Here is an 8,195-nt window from a genome sequence, read left to right as displayed (position 1 = left end):
TAAACTGATGAATAATATAAAATACTGATAATATCAAATAATATTATAATATTATAATATTGAATAACTGTGTGTGTGTGTGTGTGTGTGTGTGTGTGTGTGTGTGTGTGTGTGTGTGTGTGTGTGTGTGTGTGTGTGTGTGTGTGTGTGAGTAAAAGTTAAAGGTTTGCAGTGAAAACAATAACAAACTACCTGAAAACATGCATGACCTCAGAACTCATAATTGGTGCTTTTCTCAATCACATGTGAATTCACATTTCGGAGATGCCAGTGAGTGGGAAGTCCATAAAGAGATGATAAGGATGACTCATAACAGCAATTCCAGAGGTACCAGTGAAATGACAATATCACAGCCCCTCAACACCTATTAAAGAGAAGAATGTCAACATCATTTAGTAACCTTCCAATAAAGCACTTTCATTTTGTGTAGCCATGAAGCACATTATCTGTTCAGAAAATTGCCAGTATTTTTCATTTTTCTCTTCTGGTTTCTTTAGTTCTGTCTGTCTATCCTTGATTTTTGCATCCCATATCTTATCTTTTTACCATTTGAAAAGCTTTTTTTGAGTACAAACAGTAACTATGTAGTTCTCTGCATGAGTTCTAGTTGAGCTGAACACTGCAGTGGTGATTTTCTTTTTCCATGGTTTCCACTGTTCAAACATTACATCCACATTGTCCGTTATGTTTGACTGGTATGGGGGACCACTGCTCAGCAGCATTCCTTGGCTATTAGCCTCCGAAGGTCATGTAAATAAAACAGGAAATGATCAATGAAGTGGTGTTCACAGTAAACTGAGAAATTTGCGTTCTTCTGCTGAAGCTCACAGTGCTCTTTGGATCTCAAACCATGGTCCGTCAGATTTTACACAATTATAAGGCATGTTCATTTTTATATTCAAATATTTCAAAAATTGCCGAAGTGAAAAAGTAATGGTAACACTTTAGTATAGTGTCCAATTCATACTAATAACTAGTTGCTTATTAGCACGTTTATTCTTAACATATTGGCTGTTTATTAGTGCTTATAAAGTACATATAATGCATGACATCCATAATCCTACCCAATACCCTAAACTTAACAACTACCTTAAAACTATTAATAAGCAGCAAATAAGGAGTTAATTGAGGCAAAAGTCATAGTTAATGGTTAGTTAGTAATGAGAATTGGACCCTGAAATAAACTGTGACCAAAGTAATATATTTAAAATGCATTTATTTCACCCTTAGTAGAGTTCAAATATATTTACTAACATATCGCTCAAGACTTATTGGTATAAAAATTAAAATTAATTAAACTTTATTTGGAGTACTACTTGTGCACATTGCACATTTCTCAATAGTATGCCTTAAATGTGTTTTAATAGTACTGTTTAAGATCGTATGACCTTTGAATAATATGAATCTTTAAATGCAAGATATTTAAAGTCTACCTGAATTATAGCCTTCTTGCAATAGATCCATTTTAGCACTATCCAATACACTTCATCATATCTTTAACTGGACTTCATCACTACTTCCACACAATTATAGTGCATGAAGTACAAAATAAGTTCTTCCAGTTTAGCAGACTTGAAATATACCAGTTTTGTAACTGCAGGCTAATTTAATTACATTAATATGCAAAGGTATTTGTAGAATACTTAGCATGAAATAAATTTATTTGAAATCAATTTTAATCTATTTATTATTCAATAGGGTGTTACATGATAAAAGGCCAGTAAAATATCCATATATAGTCAATATACTGTGCAGAACCTTAAAATATAAGCATGGTTGCTGTAACTATCATATCACCAAAAATGCATTTTTAAAATAGAGAAAAAACATTATTATTATTATTATTATTATTATTATTATTATTATTATTATTATTATTATTATTATTATTATTATTATTATTATCAAATTCCATTTATTATTGTATATTAATTTGTATTATATTCATTCATGTATTATCTTGTTTTGAAATATTTTATTTTATACATACAGCAAAAGAAAATAGGACACAAACTCAAATAAATAAATGAATACTTGTGTATTATTGCTCTTTTGTTGGTTTTGATGGCTATTGTCATTATTTGTAAGTCACTCTGGATAAAAGTGGCTAAAAGTGGCTAAATGACTAAATGTAATTGTAAAATTTCACTAGCTGTCTCAGACATTTGGACCACACAATTAATGTAGATTAAGACTTTCAGGGGGCTTGTGATCAGAGGCACACGAACAATAAACAATAGTTTGAACTCCAAAAGGCAGATCCTGAGCAACACATCAGTCTTGCTGTGTTGGCATTTCTCCAATCTTCCTCTGCGACCTTAATGAATATGAGAGTAGATACAGAGTACATTGGGTCCTTGAGGTATTAAAAGTTTTTCAGTGGATTTGTTAATGTTGAAATGTATTAGTAGACACATTGGACACAGCTGACTGTGCACTGGGAAATTTGCACAGCAAAACATTTTCCATTGTATTGCTTTAAGTCTTGCTTAAAGTCTCAGTTCAGCGATGCATACGGTTTTCTCAGTTGCACAAAGGCAAGAAAATGTTGAGGTTATTATTACACATTGATTGACTCTGGTAATTACTTGGCATGGTTGTCTAAAATCCCAAAAGCGTTTACAGAAGAACAAGTAAAGCCAATTGATTTGGTAATGTCAAGTGTAACATTCATGAAGCAAAGTCGGACAATCCCTCTTTATCATGGTGTGGCTTAATGATAGTAATCTCTCTTATAATTATCTGTCACAGTAATTTCATGCTCATTAAAAGAGAAAATAATAATACTAATATAAATTGAATCATGCTTAACATTTATTCACCCTCAGGCCATCCAAGATGCAGATGAGTTTTTTTCTTCATCAGAACAGATTTGGAGAAATTTAGTATGACATCACTTGCTCACCAGTGGATCCTCTGCAGTGAATGGGTGCCGTCAGAATGAGAGTCCAAACAGCTGATAAAAACATCACAATTCACAAGTAATCCAAAAGACTAAAGTCCATCAGTTAACAACTTTTGAATTGAAAAGCTAATTTATTGTACTTAACAAATCCATTAAGATTTTTAAACTGAAGGTGTTAACTTTAACCCTTCCTTCCTGCCAAAATATTAGCCCTCTATCCATAATATTGCTTTCTCTGTCAAACTTTATTTTAAGGTCCAGTTCTCACTATCAACAAACTATGCTTTTGCCTCAGTAAACTCTTAATTTGCTGCTAATTAATAGCTAACAAGGTAGTTGTTAAGTTTAGGTATTAGGTAGGATTAGGGATATAGAGTACTGTCATATGTGCTTTATAGGTACTAATAAAAAGATGTGTTTTTGTGCTGGTAGTGCTGGCACCTTGTCTGGTTTAGGAATGTAATGGTTAATAATGATGACAATAGTACCGCCAGAAGGTGGAAGCAAGTCCATGTTTTAATAAATGATTTATTGAATCATTCAAATCAAACGATTCTTTCAAAAATGGCAGATTCAATTAGAAACAAAACAAATGAGTCCATCTGAATGGACTGTCACTGGCTCACTCGATTCGTTCAAAATCTGATTCATTCAAGGAACAAAACGCCGTGTTACTATGCACTGTTGTATAAAATTAATATCACTTTTGTGCTCCTGCAGAAATATTAGAAGATATTCAGAAAAGTTAATTGCGTGTGCAAGGAATATAAAAACTCCATTCATTGCTTGAATTATAACGGCATTATAAGGTTTCTTTGTGCAAAATTTCATTTCCATGGGTAAGTTTTACATAATACACATATAACTCCAGGGTGTTGGTAAGGGGAGATGGTGGTTTTACCAAGGGGATGCTTCATAATTTTTTACAACAAGTGGGATGCCATCCCCCTCAATTCGAGACCTGATAATAGGCATAGCATCAATTAGTTGATAGTAAGAATTGGTCCTTATCCTAAAGTGTAATCCACTGAAAAATTGTCTAATTTGAATCAGGAGAAAAATATGTACAGATATTACAAGTGAAAACAGTCCAAAACCATTCTGAACCAATAGTTTGGTGGATTTTGTTGTGAGAGGACAACAGACTGAACATTTTACTGAAGGAAGCGTTATTATGGATCATGAAAGCATAATTATGGATATTTGGCCAGAAGCTATGAAGGGTTCGTTTTTTTACAAACACATACATTTTACTTCATAAGATGTTACTTTTGGATTATTGTAATGTTTTTATCATCTGCAGAGGATAAGTTGGTGAGCCACTGATGAGTAGCTGACACGTTAAATTAGGAGATGAGGAAGTGTTGTTAATGCCTTGTATGCACCTACAGATCATTTGTAATAGGTAACAAAGATCTACAATTAATGTGTAACATTTTTACAAGTGATGAATTGTTTACATTTTAGATTATGGGATGCAGAAAGCTTTGGAAATGATTTATTCATGTGTTTACACAACAGGTTTTAAATACTTTGTATGTACTGCAGTGTAATGGCTGACTGATGAGGATAGACAGATGTCTTCTCTGACACACGTGGGGTATTTTAGCAGTGAGATAGTACAATGTGGGCATTTCAATGATTTCTAAGTGATCAATATTATATTAACTAGTAACATGGTAACCATTTATTAAGGATGTGTTTGATTATCTCAGGATATGCTATTTTTTAAGATAACTTATCGCAGATTTGTACATTTTTAGCATATTAACCTAAAGTGGGTGACGGTGAGGCAGCGTAGTCGTGGGTCAAAACACCGCTCTTCTGTTCCGATCAAAACATTAAACAGGTTCTCCCCACTCAGTGATGCACCCACTGAGAAACCTGATGAAAGTGCTCTAGTTATTGGCGATTCTATTGTACGGAACGTGAAAATAGAGACACCAGCCACCATAGTCAAATGTTTACCGGGAGCCAGAGCGCCTGACATCTTGGCAAATTTAAAAGTGCTGGCTAATGCTAAACGTAAATACAGTAAGATTGTTATTCATGCCGGCGCTAATGATGTTCGACTTCGCCAGTCGGAGATCACTAAAAATAACTTTAAAGAGGTGTGTGAACTTGCAAGCACGATGTCAGACACTGTAATATGCTCTGGTCCCCTCCCTGCTTACCGTGGTGATGAGATGCATAGCAGATTGTCATCACTCAATGGCTGGATGTCTAAGTGGTGCCCACAGAATAACATAGGTTATATAGACAATTGGACGAGCTTTTGGGGCAGACCTGACCTGTTTAAAAGAGATGGTCTTCATCCCTCCTGGGGTGGCGCCACTCTTCTGTCTAGAAATATGGCAAATAGTCTTAGTGTTTATACTTGACTAACTGGGGCCCAGGTCAGGAAGCAGACAGACTGGCTAAACCGACCGTCTGCTAGCTGCCTCCCGTCACAGAGGTCAGTTAATTCTCAGCACATAGAGACTCTTTCACCTAGATATCACACTATAGAGACTGTGTCTGTTCCCCGAACTAGAAAATACAAAAAACGTCCAAACCAAGTTAAGGTTAACAATTTAATTGAGGTTCAACAAATAAAAAACAAATGCAATATGGATAAACAAATGATAAAGATTGGCTTATTGAATATCAGATCCATTTCTACGAAAACACTTTTTGTAAATAATATGATAACTGATCATAATATAGATGTGCTCTGCTTGACAGAAACCTGGCTAAAACCTGATGATTACATTATTTTAAATGAGTCCACCCCCCAAGATTATTGTTATAAACACGAGCCGCGTCTAAAAGGCAAAGGGGGAGGTGTTGCTTCAATTTATAATAACGTTTTCAGGATTTCTCAGAGGGCAGGCTTCAAGTATAACTCGTTTGAAGTAATGGTGCTTCATATAACATTATCCAGAGAAACCAATGTTAATGATAAATCCCCTGTTATGTTTGTACTGGCTACTGTATACAGGCCACCAGGGCACCATACAGACTTTATTAAAGAGTTTGGTGATTTTACATCCGAGTTAGTTCTGGCTGCAGATAAAGTCTTAATAGTTGGTGATTTTAATATCCATGTCGATAATGAAAAAGATGTATTGGGATCAGCATTTATAGACATTCTGAACTCTATTGGTGTTAGACAACACGTTTCAGGACCTACTCATTGTCGAAATCATACTCTAGATTTAATACTGTCACATGGAATTGATGTTGATAGTGTTGAAATTATTCAGCCAAGTGATGATATCTCAGATCATTATTTAGTTCTGTGTAAACTTCATATAGCCAAAATTGTAAATTCTACTTCTTGTTACAAGTATCGAAGAACCATCACTTCTACCACAAAAGACAGCTTTTTAAGTTATCTTCCTGATGTATCCGAATTCCTTAGCATATCCAAAACCTCAGAACAACTTGATGATGTAACAGAAACTATGGACTCTCTCTTTTCTAGCACTTTAAATACAGTTGCTCCTTTACGCTTAAGAAAGGTTAAGGAAAACAGTTTGACACCATGGTATAATGAGCATACTCGCACCCTAAAGAGAGCAGCCCGAAAAATGGAGCGCAGCTGGAGGAAAACAAAACTAGAGGTATTTCGTATTGCTTGGCGGGAAAGTAGCATATCCTACCGGAAAGCATTAAAAACTGCTAGATCTGATTACTTTTCTTCTCTTTTAGAAGAAAACAAACATAACCCCAGGTATTTATTCAATACAGTGGCTAAATTAACGAAAAATAAAGCCTCAACAAGTGTTGACATTTCCCAACACCACAGCAGTAATGACTTTATGAACTACTTTACTTCTAAAATCGATACTATTAGAGATAAAATTGCAACCATTCAGCCGTCAGCTACAGTTTCGCATCAGACAGTGCACTATAGACCCCCTGAGGAACAGTTCCACTCATTCTCTACTATAGGAGAGGAAGAATTGTATAAACTTGTTAAATCATCTAAACTTACAACATGTATGTTAGACCCTATACCATCTAAGCTCTTAAAAGAGGTGCTTCCAGAAGTCATAGGTCCTCTTCTGACTATTATTAATTCCTCATTGTTATTAGGACATGTCCCCAAAACCTTCAAACTGGCTGTTATTAAGCCTCTCATAAAAAAGCCACAACTTGACCCCAGAGAACTAGTTAATTATAGACCAATCTCGAATCTCCCTTTTCTGTCCAAGATACTAGAAAAGGTGGTATCCTCACAATTATATTCCTTCTTAGAGAAAAATGGTATATGTGAGGATTTCCAGTCAGGATTTAGACCGTATCATAGTACTGAAACTGCTCTCCTTAGAGTTACAAATGATCTGCTCTTATCATCTGATCGTGGGTGTATCTCTCTATTAGTTTTATTGGATCTTAGTGCTGCGTTTGACACAATTGACCACAACATTCTTTTGCATAGACTTGAACACTTTGTTGGCATCAGTGGAAGTGCATTAGCATGGTTTAAATCGTACTTATATGACCGCCATCAGTTCGTAGCAGTGAATGAAGATGTATCATATCGATCACAAGTGCAGTATGGAGTACCTCAAGGCTCAGTTCTAGGGCCGCTACTCTTCACGCTTTATATGTTACCCTTGGGAGATATCATCAGGAAACATGGTGTTAGCTTTCACTGTTATGCTGATGATACGCAGCTCTATATTTCCTCGCAGCCCGGTGAAACACACCAATTTGAAAAACTAATGGAATGCATAGTCGATATAAAAAATTGGATGACGAGTAATTTCTTACTGCTAAATTCAGAAAAAACAGAGGTGTTAATCATAGGGCCTAAAAACTCTACTTGTAATAACCTAGAACACTGTCTAAGACTTGATGGTTGCTCTGTCAATTCTTCGTCATCAGTTAGGAACCTAGGTGTGCTACTTGATCGCAATCTTTCCTTAGAAAGCCACGTTTCTAGCATTTGTAAAACTGCATTTTTCCATCTCAAAAATATATCTAAATTACGGCCTATGCTCTCAATGTCAAATGCAGAAATGTTAATCCATGCATTTATGACTTCAAGGTTAGACTACTGTAATGCTTTATTGGGTGGTTGTTCTGCACGCTTGGTAAACAAACTACAGCTAGTCCAAAATGCAGCAGCAAGAGTTCTTACTAGAACCAGGAAGTATGACCATATTAGCCCGGTCCTGTCCACACTGCACTGGCTCCCTATCAAACATCGTATAGATTTTAAAATATTGCTTATTACTTATAAAGCCCTGAATGGTTTAGCACCTCAGTATTTGAATGAGCTCCTTTTACATTATACTTC

Source organism: Carassius gibelio, chromosome B8, assembly GCF_023724105.1.
Source record: "Carassius gibelio isolate Cgi1373 ecotype wild population from Czech Republic chromosome B8, carGib1.2-hapl.c, whole genome shotgun sequence".
In the NCBI taxonomy this organism is placed as follows: Eukaryota; Metazoa; Chordata; class Actinopteri; order Cypriniformes; family Cyprinidae; genus Carassius; species Carassius gibelio.
Note: the sequence above shows the minus strand (reverse complement) of the source record.